Source organism: Panthera uncia, chromosome A2 (genome assembly GCF_023721935.1).
Source record: "Panthera uncia isolate 11264 chromosome A2, Puncia_PCG_1.0, whole genome shotgun sequence".
NCBI classification, from domain to species: domain Eukaryota; kingdom Metazoa; phylum Chordata; class Mammalia; order Carnivora; family Felidae; genus Panthera; species Panthera uncia.
Genome location: NC_064816.1, coordinates 25,797,890 through 25,814,053, shown reverse-complemented (window position 1 = coordinate 25,814,053; position 16,164 = coordinate 25,797,890). Strand labels below are relative to the sequence as shown.

Genomic DNA, 16,164 nt, shown 5'->3' with positions numbered 1-16,164 from the left:
TCTGGCTCTGTGCTGACAGCACAGAGCCTGGAGCCTTCCTCAGATTCTGTGTCTCCCTCTCTCTCTGTCTCTCCCCACTCGTGCTCTATCTCTCTCTGTCTCAAAAATAAACTTAAAAAAATTTTTTAAATAAAATAAAATGGAAATATACCCCAGAGTGATGAACAAATTCAAGACAATTCCTATTAAAATATTAGATGCCTTTTTTGCAGAAATTGACAAGTTGATCTTATAATTTATACGGAAATGCAAGAAAATTAGAATATCCAAAACAATCTTTAAAAAAAGAACAAAGTAGGATGATGCATACCTTCTCAATTTCAAAACTTACTACAAAGCCACAGTAATCCAGAGTGTGGTACTGATATAAAAATAGACTTATAGATTAATAGAACAGATTTGAGAGCCCAGCAATAAACCATATATCTATGATCAACTGATTTTTGACTATGGTGCCAAGACCACCAAATAGGGAAAGAATAGCCTTTTCAACAATGGTGCTGGGATAACTGGATTACCACATGCAAAAGAGTGAAGTTGGGTCCCTTCCTCATACTATATACAAATATTAACTAAATACGGATCAAAGACCTAATTGTAAGAGCTTAAAAACGAAACTCTTAGAAGAAAACATAGGTTTAAATGTTCATGATCTTGGGTTGAGCAATGGTTTCTTAGATATGAGACCAAAGGCACAAGCCACAAAAGAAAAAAATAAATTGGTTTTCATCAAAATTATGAACATTTGTTATTCAAAGGACATTATCAAGAAAGGAAAAATACAATCCATTGAATGGGGAAAAATGTTTGTAAATCATTCATCTGATAAGAAACTTCTATCTAGAATATATAAATAACTCTCACCATTCATTAAGGAAAAATACAACCCAAATTTTTTAAATGGGCAAAAGTTCTGAAATGATATTTCTCCTAAGAAGATATAAAAATGGCTAGAAAGCAGATAACATTTCCCATTAGGATGGCCATACTAAAAAGGACAAATGGTAACAAGTATTGGCAAGAATGTGGAGAAACTGGAACCCTCATCCACAGCTGGTAGGAATATAAAATGGCACAGTTGCTTTGGAAAACAATCTGGCAGTTCCTCAAGATTACAGTAGTCCCCCCACTTGTCCACAGTTTTGCTTCCCACAGTTTCACTTATCTATGGTCAGCTGCAGTCCAGAAACAGATGATCCTCCTGACAAAGCATCAGAAGGTCAACAGTAGCCTAATGTTACATCACAATGCTTATGTCATTCACCTCACTTCATCTTACCACATAGGCATTTATCATCTCTCATCATCACAAGAAGAAAGGTGAGAACAGTACAAGATATTCTGAGAGAGTGACCAGTCACATAGCTTTTATTACAGTATGTTGTTATATTTGTTCTATTCTATTATTAGTTATTGTTAATCCCTTACTGTGCCTAATTTATAAATTATGCTTTATCACAGACAAGTATGTAAAGGAAAAAACATACTATATATAAAGTTCACCACTATCTGTGGTTTCAGGCATCCGCTAGAAGTCTTGGAACATATCCATGCCCCATGGACAAGGGAGGACTACTGCAACCATAGAGTTACTATATGACCCAGCAATCCTACTCCTAGGTATATATCGAAGGTAAATAAAAACATATGCCCACTTAAACCTTGTACATGAATGTTCATAGCAGCACTATTCACAATAGACAAAAAATGGAGACAACTCAAATATCCATCAACTGATGAATGAATACATAACATGTGATACATCTACACAATGGAGCATTATCCTATAATAAAAAAAAAATGTAGTACTGATACACACTACAACATGGATGCACCTTGAAAACATCTTAAGTGAAAGAAGTCGGTCATAAAAATCATTGTTTGATGTCACTTAATAAAATATCCACAATAGGCAAAACTTGAGAGAAAGTTGATTAGTATTGCCTAGGGCTAAGAGTGTTGGCGGTAAATTGAGGATAACTGCTATGGGGTACTGGGTTTTCTTCTGGAGTGACGAAAATGTTCTAAAATTGATTGTCATGAAGGTTGTACAATTCTCTGGCTATATTAAAATCTATTGAATTTACAACTTAGGAGGGTTAATTGTGTGGCATGTAAATTATAATTCTATATTCCTGTAAACAGAAAAAATGCTGAGAGAATAAAAGAGACTAAGGATAGAGATGAAATTGAAGATGTAGGCACATGTGACAGCTTGGAGGGCTTTGTTGGACATTTTATGGAACTAGGATTATATACTAAGGGCAGAGGGAAGCCACAGAAGGATTTTAAGGAGAAGAATTACATATATGATTGACAGTTTCAAAAGTTCATTCTGGCTGCCTGGAGGGGGCGCAAAAGTGGAAGCAGGGACAGCAGGAGAAGGCTATGGCAGCAGCCCAGGTACAACATGATAGTTACTTGAATTAGGAAATGTTACAAAAAAGCTGGGGAGAAATGGATTTAAGAGATGTTTTGGAGATAGAACATTTATATATATAATATATACAAATATATATGTGTATGTGCATACATATATATATCTGTGTATGTACATATAATATATATACTATATGTAATAGTATACATAAATATATTCATTATTTATATAATGTGTGTACATATGACAAACATACATTATATCTATATATGCATAAAACATTTATATATAATATATACACACTATTAAATATTACATATGATATAAATTATACATAAAAGAATTTAAATAAAACCAAAAATTTAAAGGTGAGTGTTGAAAATACTGTTTTTGTTTAAAATTACAACGTTTTATATTTAACTAGGAACTTGTAATGGACTAGATAATTTTCTGGAAGTCTCAATTCATTTAATTCTATTATTTTAATAAAGGCAATTTCTATAAAGAATAGCTATATTACTAAAATTTTATCCAGCTTTTAAAATTTGAGATGGAATTAAAATTACACAGATATAAAAAGTATTTGTTAAACTATGAGTCTTAATTTGTTATTTCTTACTGTATATCATAGATGCTCATAGAATTTCAAGATTTGAAGGAATCTCAAAGTCATGTGTTTAATTCAATGGTCCTATCACCCAATGATTACATTTTTTTCTACAACATTCTTGACAAGCAGTCAGCCAGATCTGATATCCTATCAATGCTGAATATTTATTAACAAAGAGATAATGGAATTTTTACATCTCTGAAGATTCACTTTGGACATTAACATTTTTAGCGGATGCTTTAAAGCATAAACATCTTTTTAAGCTTATTTATTTATTCTGAGAGAGTGCAAGAGGGGCAGAGAGAGGAGAGAAAGTCCCAAGCAGGTTCCACACTGTCAATGTGGGGCTCAAACTCACAAACTGTGAGATCATGACCTGAGCCAAAATTAAGAGTCTGACACTTACTTAACCAACTGAGCCACCCACACTCCCCAAAACATAAACATTTTGAAACCATACCTATAGGACAATACTATAAAGAAATTATTGTTTAAATAAATTATACCTTTACAAATAATTTTGTGTTAACAAATGTTCATTTTTTTCTTCACATGTAAAAAAAGTAAACTGTTTCAATGAAGTCAGTATCAGCTTCTTCTCCATTAGATAAACTGATTATCCATGGAAAGTTTATATATGGTTATAAGCAAAATTTTACTACTGAGTTTATACCAAAATGAATGAATCAGATATCTAGCAACTACAGCAACAGCAAATTTATCTGGCAAAGTTGAGGAATGAATTATGCCATGCAAACGAATTTTACAAATAAACTCCTGTTGTAATCAATTCATGGAGATTTTTTATCTTAAACCATTTCACTGAAATCTCTCTAAATCTGCCTAAGGTGTTATGAACTTCAGTATCATAGCAAATAGGTGAACTTAATTTAAAAGTAGTTGAAATAGCTGGGGCACCTGGGTGGCTCAGTCAGTTAAGCGTCTGACTTCCGCGCAGGTCATGATCTCCTGGTTTGTGAGTTTGAGCCCCACGTTTGACTCTGCTGACAACTCAGAACCTGGAGCCTGCTTCAGATTCCATCTCCCTCCCTCTCTGGCCCTCCCCCATGCACGCTTTATCTCTCTCTGTCTCTCAAAAATGAATAACTGTTAAAAAAATTTTAAGTAGTTGATGAATTAGGACCATTATTTTTCAAATTTCATATAATGATGCTAGTGAAGTGAATAAATGTTGGTTTGCCCACCCACTAAATGTTTCCCTTGACAACAAGCCTGGTGGACTTTATTGCCACACTAGGTACACTGTAGAAGTGATCTCGTTTCCTTTTTAAAAACCTTAGGGAAAAAACTTTTGTGCCCAGTTATTTCAAAAATCTTCATCCTGTTTTACTCCTTAAGCATAGTCAGTCCCCTCAGGTTCATTGCAAAAATATCCTATCTATAAAAAGGACATCTTGCTTGCACTGGGGGTTCTCCCTTGAATCACACAAGGCTTTTAGTTGCAAGCAACGGAGACCAACTTTAGCCAATTAATGAGAAGCAGGTCATTAAAGAGATTTGTGGAAGCTCACAGAACTGCTAGGAGGACAGTGACTAGGACCAGGAGGACTAGACTTAAGACTAAGATTCTAGCATAAAGGACCACTCTGCGAAACTGAAAGAATGAAAGACTGCCACTGCCACTGCTGCCCTACCAATGTCATTCCCATACTCCGATATTCTCATACTTTCCTGGCAGAGCAGGGTTTTTTATATTTTGATATCACAGTATCAAGCTAACGGTAAATATTCAACACATGTTTATTCATTCAACCATTCTGTATTGGACACCTATTGCATTTCTTGAACTAAAATATCCTTATGTATATGAGGTGATTCTACATATTTTCTCAATATATATATACTACATGTTTAAGCACAAAGTACTATATTGACACAAATGGTGTAGAGCTCTCATTTTCCTTATGAACAAAAGAACTGAATTTGACACCAAGTAACCCAGCCTGAAATCAATGTACATCTGGATTGCATGCCTTAGCTATAGTTTAAAATTAATTGCCTCAGGGAGTAGGAAAAAAATTACAATGTGGATTACTGTAAGGCCCACTTTAAACTAGTAAGGTAATTATTGTTAAGTACCCTATACCTGGTATGCATGAGATGTTGAACTCAGACTGAAAGAGTTGGTGCATAGCTATGTTTTATGTTTGGTTAATGCTAAACTCAGTTAACTGTTCTGGGTAAAAATGAATGTACACATGTTGATATTCATTTCTTTTCACTTTGAACTTGAGCTGTTTATTTAAAAGTATTATTATTTTACAAACAATGAAAGCTTATAATCTTCATACATATAAATGACTCAGATCCAAATCAGATTCCTAAATGGACTCAGGTATGAGCCACCTGGAGGCCTGTCTGGAGAATGAATGCCTAAGTGAGAAACCTAGAAACAAGAGCTCAGTCAGATCAAATCAGCTGCTGCTACAGCGGAATAAAAGGCAAATCATTATTCTGTCTCCATTAATGCTCTTGTCCTCTGCCTACGGCTTTCTGGCCAAATTCCTGACCTTGCTATAAAATGTAGGAGAACACTTTTTTGGTTCCCTCAGATTCTAGTATGTCTCAGCACAGCAATGCCTGGTTCATCATGCTTTCAGACTCAAGTGAAACAAAACTATTAGGTTGAATAACATGAAACTAATGTTTTTGTAGATCCAAAATGGCCAATTATCAGTAATTTCATATGGCTCAATCTAGCATTTACACTTCAGATCCACAAGACTTGATCACTGCTAGTATTTCATAAAGTTCTAATTATCATGCTTGACACTGTGTCATAGAAGTGTACTTTCAATAATTGAAAAATTAAGGCCAGGAAAGTTAAAGTACCTGGTTAGGTTAAAGTAAGACAAGAACTCAAGTCTTTGACAGCCCTTTCCATGAGCTTTCCATGCTATGATCTTTATGGCAAAATTCATAACACTTTGGTTTCACCAACATTATGTTATTTAAATTTTGAATAACTTGTCAACATTTTTTGAAAAATAATTGACAAAATATTATATTAGCTTCAGGTGTATAACATACTGATTTGATATTTATATATATTACAAAATAGTCATCACAAGTCTAGTTACCATCTGTCACCATAGAAAGTTGTTACAATATTATTGACTATAATCCCTAGGCTGTATAGTACATCCCCACATCTTATTTATACTATAGCTGGAAGATGGCACCTCTTAATCTCATTCACCTATTTTGTCCACCTCCCTCATCCCATCCCCTCTGGCAGTCATCACACATACACACAAACACACAAACACACACCGTATATTCTTTATCCATTCATCTATCAATGGACATTTAAGTTGCTTCCATTTCATGGCTATTGGAAATAATGCTGCAATAAACATAGGGATGTGTATGTTTTTTTGGACTGGTGTTTTCACTTTCACTGGATAAATACCTACAAGTGGAATTGCTGGGTCATATGTTGGTTTTATTTTTAATTTTTTGAGGAAATTCCATACTGATTTACATAGTGGCTGCTCCAACTTATATTCCCACCAACAGTGAACGAGGGTTCCCTTTTTTCTACATCTTCATCAACACTTGTTCTTTCTTCTCTTTTGCAAACTAGCCATTCTGATAGTTGTTAAGTGATAACTCATGGTGGTTTTAATTTGCATTTCCCTAATGGCTGTGTTGAGCCCCTTTTCATGTGTCTGTTGGCCCTCTATGTCTTCTGTGAAGAATGCCTATTTAATTCTTCTGCCCATTTTTAAATAAGATATCTTTAAATTGAGTTTTAAGAGTTCTTTATCTATTGTGGATGTTAACCCCTATCAGATAGATCGTTTTTGGATATCTTCCCGGATTCACTAAGTTGCCTTTTCATTTTGTTGATGGTTTCCTTCGATATGCAAAAGCATTTTTAGTTTGATGTAACTCCGTTTATATTTGCTTTCGTTGTCTTTGGTCACAGATCCAAAATAATGTCACTAAGACCCATCTCAAAGAACTACTGCCTATGTTTTCTTGTAGGAGTTTTATGATTTTAGGTTTTATAGTTAAGTCTTCAATCCATTTTGGTTTATTTTTGTATATGGTAAAACAAAAAAAATGGTCCAGTTTCATTCTTTTGCATGTAGCTTCCCAGTTTTCCCAACACCACATGGAAATCTTTATCTCCCCTTCAATTCTGAATGATAACCTTGCTGGGTAGACTATCCTTGACTGTAAGTTTTTTCTTTTCAGCACTTTGAATATACCATGCCACTCCCTTTTGGCCTGCAAAGTTTCTTCTGAAAAATCAGCTGACAGTTTCACAGTGGTTCCCTCACAGGTAACTTTTCTCTGGTTGCTTTTCTCTTGCTGTTTTGAAGAGTCCTTATCTTTAATTTTTGACATTTTCATTGTAATGTGTCTTGGTATGGATCTCTCTGAGTTCTTGTTTGAGACTGTGTTAATTCTGGGACTGGATATCCGTTTCCAGATTAGGGAAGTTTTCAGCTATTATTTCTTCAAATAAGTTTCCTCCTGCCCCTTTGTCTCTCTCTTGTCCTTCCAGGACCCCTATTAGTGTGACTGATGTTGTCCCAGAGGTCGCTTAAACTATCCTCGTTGTTAAAAAAGCCTTTCTTTTTGCAGTTCAGTTTGGGTGCTTTCCACTAGCCTGTTTTCCAGTTCACTGAAAAATAAATCTGCTATTTATTCCCTGTACTGTATATTTCATTTCTGTTTTTTATTCTTCAGTTCTGATTGATACTTTCTTATATTTTCTATCTCTGTTATAGTTCTGTGTTCATCCATTCTCCCAAGTTTGGTAAGCATATTTATGATCATTACTTTTAACTTATTATTGGGTAGATTACTCTTCTATTTCATTTAGTTCTTTTTCTGAGATTTTGTCTTGTTCTCTTATTTGGAACATATTCCTCAGTCTCATTTTGCCTACTTTCTGTGCTTGTTTCTGTTTTAGGTAGTTTTCCCAGTCTTTTATATTTTTTAGTTTTCCCAGTGTTGAAGGAGTGATCTTATGTAGGTGATGTCCTGTGGGGCCCAGAAACACAATCACTACTGGCTATCAGAGTCAGGCACTTCAGGGCTGTTCCCTGTGTGGGCTGTGTTCACCCTCCTGTTGTGGCAGAGCTGTAACTGCTGTGGGCATGTTGGTGTGTAGGGATGGCTTTCACTGAGTCTGCTGTGAGTCTTGGCCATGACTGCCACGGATGTGCTGGTGGGCAGGGTTACTGTTCTGTCAGCTGCAAGGCCTGACAAGACATATGGTTGGGCAGGTTCTCAGTGGGGCACATTCCCTGACATAGTAGTCTAGAGGGTAGATTCAAAATGGTGTTCAACAGCACTGGGATCAGCACAGCAGAATGAGTTGGCAAATGTGGCTGCCACTAGTGTCTCAGTTCCCAGAGGCCCAGCTGCCAGCCTGTTGGCATGCCAAGATTAATAAGTGGGTTTCCTTTACCACTGGTCTTTGGTTTTTTTAATCTGGTGTTTTTGTGCTGGTTTCTAAGTTGAGTGAGTCTGTATACTGCACCTTTAAGAGTGGGTTTTCTTATCTGTATAGTTCTATAGTTTTCCTGGACATACTCTCTGTTGCTTTTCTTTTTTTTTTTTTAAGTTTATTTATTTACTTGGAGAGTGAGAGAGAGAGAATATCCCATGCAGCCTCCATACTGTCAGTGCAGAGCCCAAAGTAGGGCTCTATCTCATGAACTATGAGATCATGACCTGAGCCAAAACCAAGAATCAGATGTTTAACTGACTGAGCCACCCAGGCGCCCCTCTCTGTTGCTTCTCAAAGCCAGATGTTTTAGGAGTTTATTTCTCTTGTGCAGGATCTAAGGGTTGGAGTGCCTGATATGGAGCTCAAATCTAACTCAGGGAAAAGTGTGTCCTTTTGATATCCCTCCAGACCACAGAGCACCATGCCTGGGTGTGGTTTTTTCCCTTAGTGAGACCATGTCTCTGCCTCTCTTGCCCATCTTGGTGCTGTCCCTTGTGTAGACTCTGTTTATCCAGTTTTCAGGCCTCCTTTGGTGATAATTGTCTCAAACGTAGTTGTGGGTGGTGTATCCAGGGGAGCAGGTGAGCTCAGGATCTTCCTACGCTTCTGTCTTGAACCCATGCTCCCCAGCCGATATATTTAAAATGTGAGATATCACATCAAAAGCTGGATTGTCAGTTTCTCTCTAAAAATGGAGACATTTTGGGGAGCCTGGGTGGCTCAATTGGTTTAGCATTCAACTCTTGATTTCGTCTCAATCCACGATCTCACCATTAGTGAGATCGAGCCCTATGTCAGGCTCTGTGCAGACAGCATGGAACCTACTTGGGGTTTCTCTCTCTCTCTCTCTCTCTCTCTCTCTCTCTCTCTCTCCCTCTCTCTTTGCCTCTCCCTCCCCCAAATAAATTAATAACCCTTACAAAAAGGAAATTAAAGATTTAAATGACATCTCTATGCAGTAACCCCCAGATACATGTGTCCAATCATATGATCTGTCTTTTGAGCTCCAGATTAAATATATAACTGCCTACTTGATATTCTACTGGGCTGATGAATAGGATCACAAATTCAACCTTTTCAAATAGGAAAAACTTGTATTTTCCTTACCAAATTTGTCTCTCCTCCAATCTTCCCCATCTTAGTAAATGAAACCACCATCCTCCCAGTTCTTGGCATCAAATACTTAAAAGTCCTCTTTGATTTATATTATCTCCTCATCCCTTTAACCCATTAAGAAGTATTATTAACTCTAACTTTTAAAGAAAAATATCAAATCTACTCATCTTTTTCCATCTTTATTGCTATTATCATCGTCCAAGATACTACCATCTCTTTTCCTGACTGTTGCAAAAGGCTTTCGTCTTTTTGCTTTAACTTTGCATTCAATCTCCCTCTCCATTCCAGTTTCCATTGAGCAGCCTAACTGACCTATCTGAAATATAAATCAGATTATGTTACTGCCATGCTTAAAAACTTTACAGTGCCTTTCTGTTGCAATTAGACCAAAATGCATACTATTTATTATGACCTATGAAATATGACTCCCACATCATCACATTCCAACTACATTGGCTTCTATATTCTCAGAAACAGTCCAGGCACAATTACCCCTAGAGGTCTTTTATAGTCTTGTGACCTAAAATGCTCTTTTCACAAATCCTCACGTGATTGGGTGTTTGTTCTTATCATTCAGATCTTAGCTCACCTACTACCTCCCCAGAGGAGACTACCTATAGAACAGTCTACATCAAGTTCCTTGACCACTCTTTCTTGTATGATATCCTATCTTGTGAAATTACTGTTTCTTTGTTTATTTTTTTTCTTTCCTCATGTGGAGTTAACTGGTATAATCCCAGCATCTAGCCTAGCACTAGGTAAGAATAAGTACTTAATAGATATTTGCTGAATCAATGCGTAGGTCCATGAATGAGTAAATAAGACCAACTATATCTCAGAGGAACTAAATAGGAATATTAAGTATTATAAATTATTTAATAAACCATCCAAATTAATATTCTCTCCAGAAGTACAATGCTTTGTTTTTAAAATGATTATCTCCATAAGCTACTTTAGATTAAAATATTTCAATTCAGAAATTCAGAGAAAACACAAATCTTCACTGTCAAACAGTATCTGGGTCCTGGAAAGTAACTTTAGAGAAAATTTAGAGGAGACAACAACTACATGAAACTATATGAATTATAAAGTAATTGACAAAATGAAGACCTAAAAAGACTTAGAAAATGGTAGCACCTAGTGGAACTTTTGGAGTATTTTGGTAGTTTTTGTTTGTTTGTTTGTTTGTTTTGCTGTGACTTTCATTTTTCAAGATCTTCAGACAGCATCAGACTCCGTGCATATGTGTGGTTCCTAAATGACAGAGGTTCCATGGTCACCATTGAATCTGACTACCAAAGACAGAAATGAAAGCACCAAAAGAGAAATTATTTTAAATCATTTTGGTTTCATCTCACTGTTGTGATCCTTTTAAATTGGCAGCAAAACCCAAGATCCCTTTCATTTTTAATTGTTCTGTCCTCATCCCCTTGCTGTGTTTTGGCACATTACCATGTGATTATTAACAAAAAAAAAAAAAAAAAAACAACATTACCACCATTATAATATATATATATATATATATATATATATATATATATCACAAAATTCACCCTTTTCAAGTGATTTTTGGCAAATTTACTGAGTGGTGCAATCTTCACCATTAATAATTTTTAGAACAACTGGATCCCCCCAATAAGATCCCTCAAACCCATTTATACTAAATCCAGATTCCTACTCCTAGACACAGGAAATCACTAATCTACTCTCTATCTCTATGAATTTGCTTTCCCTAGACATATCCTATAAATAGGATCATACAATATGTGTTCACAATCACACAATATGTGTTCCCTTCACTTTGCATTCTTTCTGAAGTTTATCTATAATGTAGACTGTGTAAGTAGTACGTTATTTTTATTGCTGAATAATTTCAATTACATGGATATAATATAGTGAATGGACAATTGAGTTGTTTCCAGTTCTTGGCTATTATAAATAATGCTATTATGAACATTCACATGCAAGTTTTGGTGTGGGCTTATGTTTTCATTTCTCTTCAGTAGATACCCAGGAGCTGATCTGCTGGTTTATCTGGTAGTTTTAACTTTTTGAAAAACTTTCAAACTATTTTCAAAAGTGGCTACAAAATTTTACATGCCCACCAGCAATGTATAAGTGTTCCCATTTCTCTACATCCTCACAAACATTTGTTTTCTCAGTTATTATAGCCAGTGTAGTGGGTGTGAAATAGTGTCTCATTGTGGTTTTAATTTCCATTTCCCTAATAACTAATGCTATTGAGCATCTTTTCACATGTTCAATAGTCATTTCTATATATTTTTTGGTAAAATGTCTTTCATATCTTTAACTCATTTTTTTTTATTGAGCTGTTTGTATTATTATTGAGTTTTAAGGGTTCTTAGAAGGTGCAAGACCTTTATCAGATATGTGTTTCCTCAGTCTATTATTTTTTCATTTTCTTTTTTTTTAAGTTTATTTATTATTTATTTTGAGAGAGGGCATGAGCGGGGGTTGGGAGGCAGAGAGAGAGAAGGAGAGAGAGAATCCCAAGCAGGCTCCACATTCAGTGCAGAACCGGATGTGGGCTCAATCCCACAGCCATCAGATCATGATCAGAGCCAAAATCAAGAGCTGGTTGCTTGCTTAACTGACTGAACCAACTAGGTGTCCCAATTTTTTCATTTTCTTAATGGTGACTATTGAAATGCAAAAGTTTTGGATTTTGATGTTCAATGTATTAATTTATTTCTTTTATAGGCTGTGCAAAGAAATAGCTAAGAACTCCTTGCCTAACCCAAGGTCTCAAAGATTTCCTCCTACGTTTTATTCTAAAAGTTTTATTGTTTTAGCTTACATTTAAGACTATTATTTTTATGTATGGTGTGAAATGAGAGTATAAGTTCATGTCTTTGCATGTAGGTATCCAATTGTCCCAAATTCATTTGTTGAAAAGATTATACTTTCCCCAATGAATGTCCTCAGCATATTTCTCAAAAACCAATTGGCTATGAATATACACATTTATTTCTGGACTCTCAATTGTGCTCCATTCATCTATATGTCTACCCTTATGTCAGTGCCACACTGTCCTGATAACTATATTTATAGTAAGTTCTGAAATTGAAAAGTGACAGTCCTCCAATTTTCAAAACGTTTTTGGCTATTGTAGATGTTTTGCATTTCCTATAAATTTTAGAATCTGCTTGTCAACTTATACAAAAAGGCACCAAAAATTCTGACAGGGATTACATTGAATCTATGCTCAAGTAGTGGAAAATTTTCACCTTAAACATATTGAACCTTCCAATCTATGAATATGGAATGTCTTTCCATTGATTTAGATCTTCTTTGTTCTCAATAAAGTTTTTAAATTTTCAGTGTAATAGTCTTGTATTTCTTTTATTAAACTTATTCCAAAAGTATTTAATTCTTTTTGTTGATATATTGAATAGAATAATATTTTCCATTTTCTGATTTATCGTTGTATAGAAATACAATTGAATTTTTTTTCAGCTGGCACACATAGCTTTGAATCTTTTGTTTTATAGGTATATAATTCACACACCATAAAAACTATCCTTTTAAAATGTATAATCCCAAGGTTTCAGTATATTCATAGAGTTGCACAATCATCATCACTATCTAATTCCAGAATACTTTCATCACCCCCAAAAGAAACACTGTGCCCATTAGCAGACATTCCTCATTTCCCCTTATCCTCAGCCTCTGGCAATCACTAATATTTATCTCTATATACTTGTCTATTTAATATAAATGGAATCATACAATATGTGGTCTTTTGTGTCTGGCTTCCTTCACTTAGCATGTTTTTAAAGTTCATCCATGTTGTAGTATATATCCATATCGCATGGTTTCCACTTTTTGAGTATTATAAATAATACTACTATGAACCTTCACATACAAGTTTTTGTGTAGATATATACTCTCATTTCTCTTGGGAATATACCTATAAGTAGAAAATCCAGGTCATATGGTAACTCTACATTTAATCTCTAGAGGAAATGCCAAACTGTTTTTCAAAGTAGCTGCACCATTTTACATTTCTGTCATCTGTGTATGAGGATTGCAATTTCTCCACATCCTCACCAACATTTTTCTTTTTTAAATTATAGCCATTTTAGTAGGTGTGAACTGGTATATCATCATGGGTTTAATTTTTATCCAGTGGCTAAGGATGTTGAACATCTTTTCATATGCATATTAGTTTTTACATATCTTATTTAGAGAAATGTTTATTCAGAGCCTTTGCTCACTTTTAAATTGGGTTATGTGTCTTTTTATTATTGATTAGCAACCGTGTTTTATAATCTGGATACAAGTCTTTTATCATATAAATATTTTATAAATATTTTCTCCCAGTCTTTCAATTTTTCATTTTCTTGAGTATGTCCTTTTAAGCAGTTTTTTTTTTTTTCAATTTGATGATCTAATTATCTTTTGTGTGTGTGTGGCTTGTACTTTTGGTGATGTATCTAACCAATCATTTCTTAGTCCAAGGTCCTGATGATTGATACATATGATTTCTTCTAAAAGTTTTATGGTTTTAACCATTACATTTAGGTCTTTGACCCACTGTGAGTTAATTTTTGAATATGGGGTGAAAGAGAAATACAATTTTATTCTTTAGCATGTGGATATCCAGTAGCCCCAGAGCCATCTGCTCCAAAGATTATTGTTTCCCTATTGAATGATCTTTGCATCATTAGAACCAATATCATGAGTCTTAAATAATAAAACATCAAGTTATGATGCCATAATGGTAACAGTATATCCATTTGTTTCTGGTAGTTAAAGTTTTTAAGTTGTCTTTTCATATTTAAAATAATACTTGAAAAGAATTTCAGAGGCAGTTTCCATTTTAGAGTATCTTAAGAATCAGTCTGATGCAGTTGTAGTCCAACTTGAAGAAACTGCTTTGTCAGTATTCTATTTATTTCAGACAACTATGATACTAGATTTTTATAAATTGTAATGTTTTCTGCTGCATGTAAGAGAAACATCAATCACACTGGCTTAAATAAAAATATATTTCATTGTCCCTGAAAAGGAATCACATCCATGCTTTATAGAGAAACTATCATAATATCCTGAATTTTGAGTCTGATAGTACAATTGGATGAGACTATTGAGTCGTCTACCTTGGATACAGAATGAGTATATTTTACATGCAAAAGGGAAGGAAATGAATATTTGTGACCAAGAAGGTCGAGTATGGTGAATTATATTTTACTATTGTTCAAAATATTTGGCGCTTCTTCATGACATCATGCTTTGCATATGATTTCCTTAGACCAATAAAATGGGAGAAGCCAGATATGCCACTTCCAAGCAGAAGCTTCAAGAGCCATTGTATGATTCCAATACATTCTGCATTTTCTTTTACCATGAGACTGGCAATGTTCCAGGTAGAGGCTGTTCTCTCAGCATAGGTTCCAGAATGAAGACAACATCAAACTGAGTTACAGCTGACCAATACAAGATGAGTTAAAAGACCAGGAAACAAACTTTGTTGTTTTAAGCTTGTGAGATTTGGGGATTATTTTGTTATGGCAGCATAGCCTCAGTTAATGAAAATGATGACTATTTTACAATTATTTCAGAACTTTTGATTTTTTAAGTACGTCTAAGGAGGCCATAATATACAAAGGAAAACTTGTTTTCTTACACTTAATTTCAAGTTCTAAAAAATTATTTTAAAATACTTGTTTTAAAAGGCCTGGGGGGTGCTTGGGCGGCTCAGTGGGTTAACTGTTTGACTTTTGATTTTGGCTCAGGTCATGATCTCATGGTTGTGAGATAGAGCCCCACAATGGGCTCCACACTGGGTGTACAGCCTACTTAAGATTCTCTCTTCCTCTCCCCCTGCCCCTCCTTCACTCACTTGCTCTCGCACACACACATGCACATGTGCACAGGTGCATGTGCACGCTCTCTTAAAAACAAAAAACAAACAACAACAACAACAACAAAAACTGGGGTGCCTGGATGGCTCAGTCTGTTGAGCATCCAACTTCAGCTCAGGTCATGATCTCATGATTCATGAGTTCAAGCCCCATGTCAGGCTCTGTGCTGACAGCTCACAGCCTGCAGCCTGCTTTGGATTCTGTGTTTCCCTCTCTCTCTCAGCCCCTCCCCTGCTCGTGCTCTGTCTCTCTCTCTCTCAAAATAAATAAGCATTAAAAAAATTTTAATAAAAAAATAAAATAAATTTAAAAAGAGAGAGAGAGAGAGAGACAAGGCCTGATACAACCTTTATCTGCCAATCTAAATCCACATAAATTTGTATCATCTTTCCTACTTAAAAAATTTATAAGGCTCTAACATCTGAATAAATGATGCTATTATCTCAAAATTAAACTAGAAAACTTGAAGTTTCCAATACACTTAGAGAGTTAAAATTTGTATTATAACACACAAGACTTTTATACTATACTTATTCGTATTTACATAAGTGTTCTCAAATTAAAGTGATTTGTTACAAACAAAGAGCCAAAATGCACCCAGGGGGTTTCCTACATGGTTACATGGAAATGATTCTTAATTTCATACATTGAATATTTTTTATACACCATGAATCTTCTA

General features: G+C 35.0%; 2 long non-coding RNA genes across 3 annotated transcripts in view; one reads left to right on the top strand and one right to left on the bottom strand.

Moving 5' to 3' along the window:
• LOC125929534 (uncharacterized) overlaps positions 1–16,164 on the bottom strand; it is a 233,457-nt gene that overhangs the window by 197,663 nt on the left and 19,630 nt on the right. The window lies entirely within an intron of this gene.
• LOC125929535 (uncharacterized) lies at positions 1,317–15,191 on the top strand. Its single transcript, XR_007459897.1, has 4 exons — positions 1,317–1,376; positions 1,522–1,633; positions 7,215–7,302; positions 14,873–15,191. It is a non-coding gene; the product is annotated as an uncharacterized LOC125929535 (long non-coding RNA).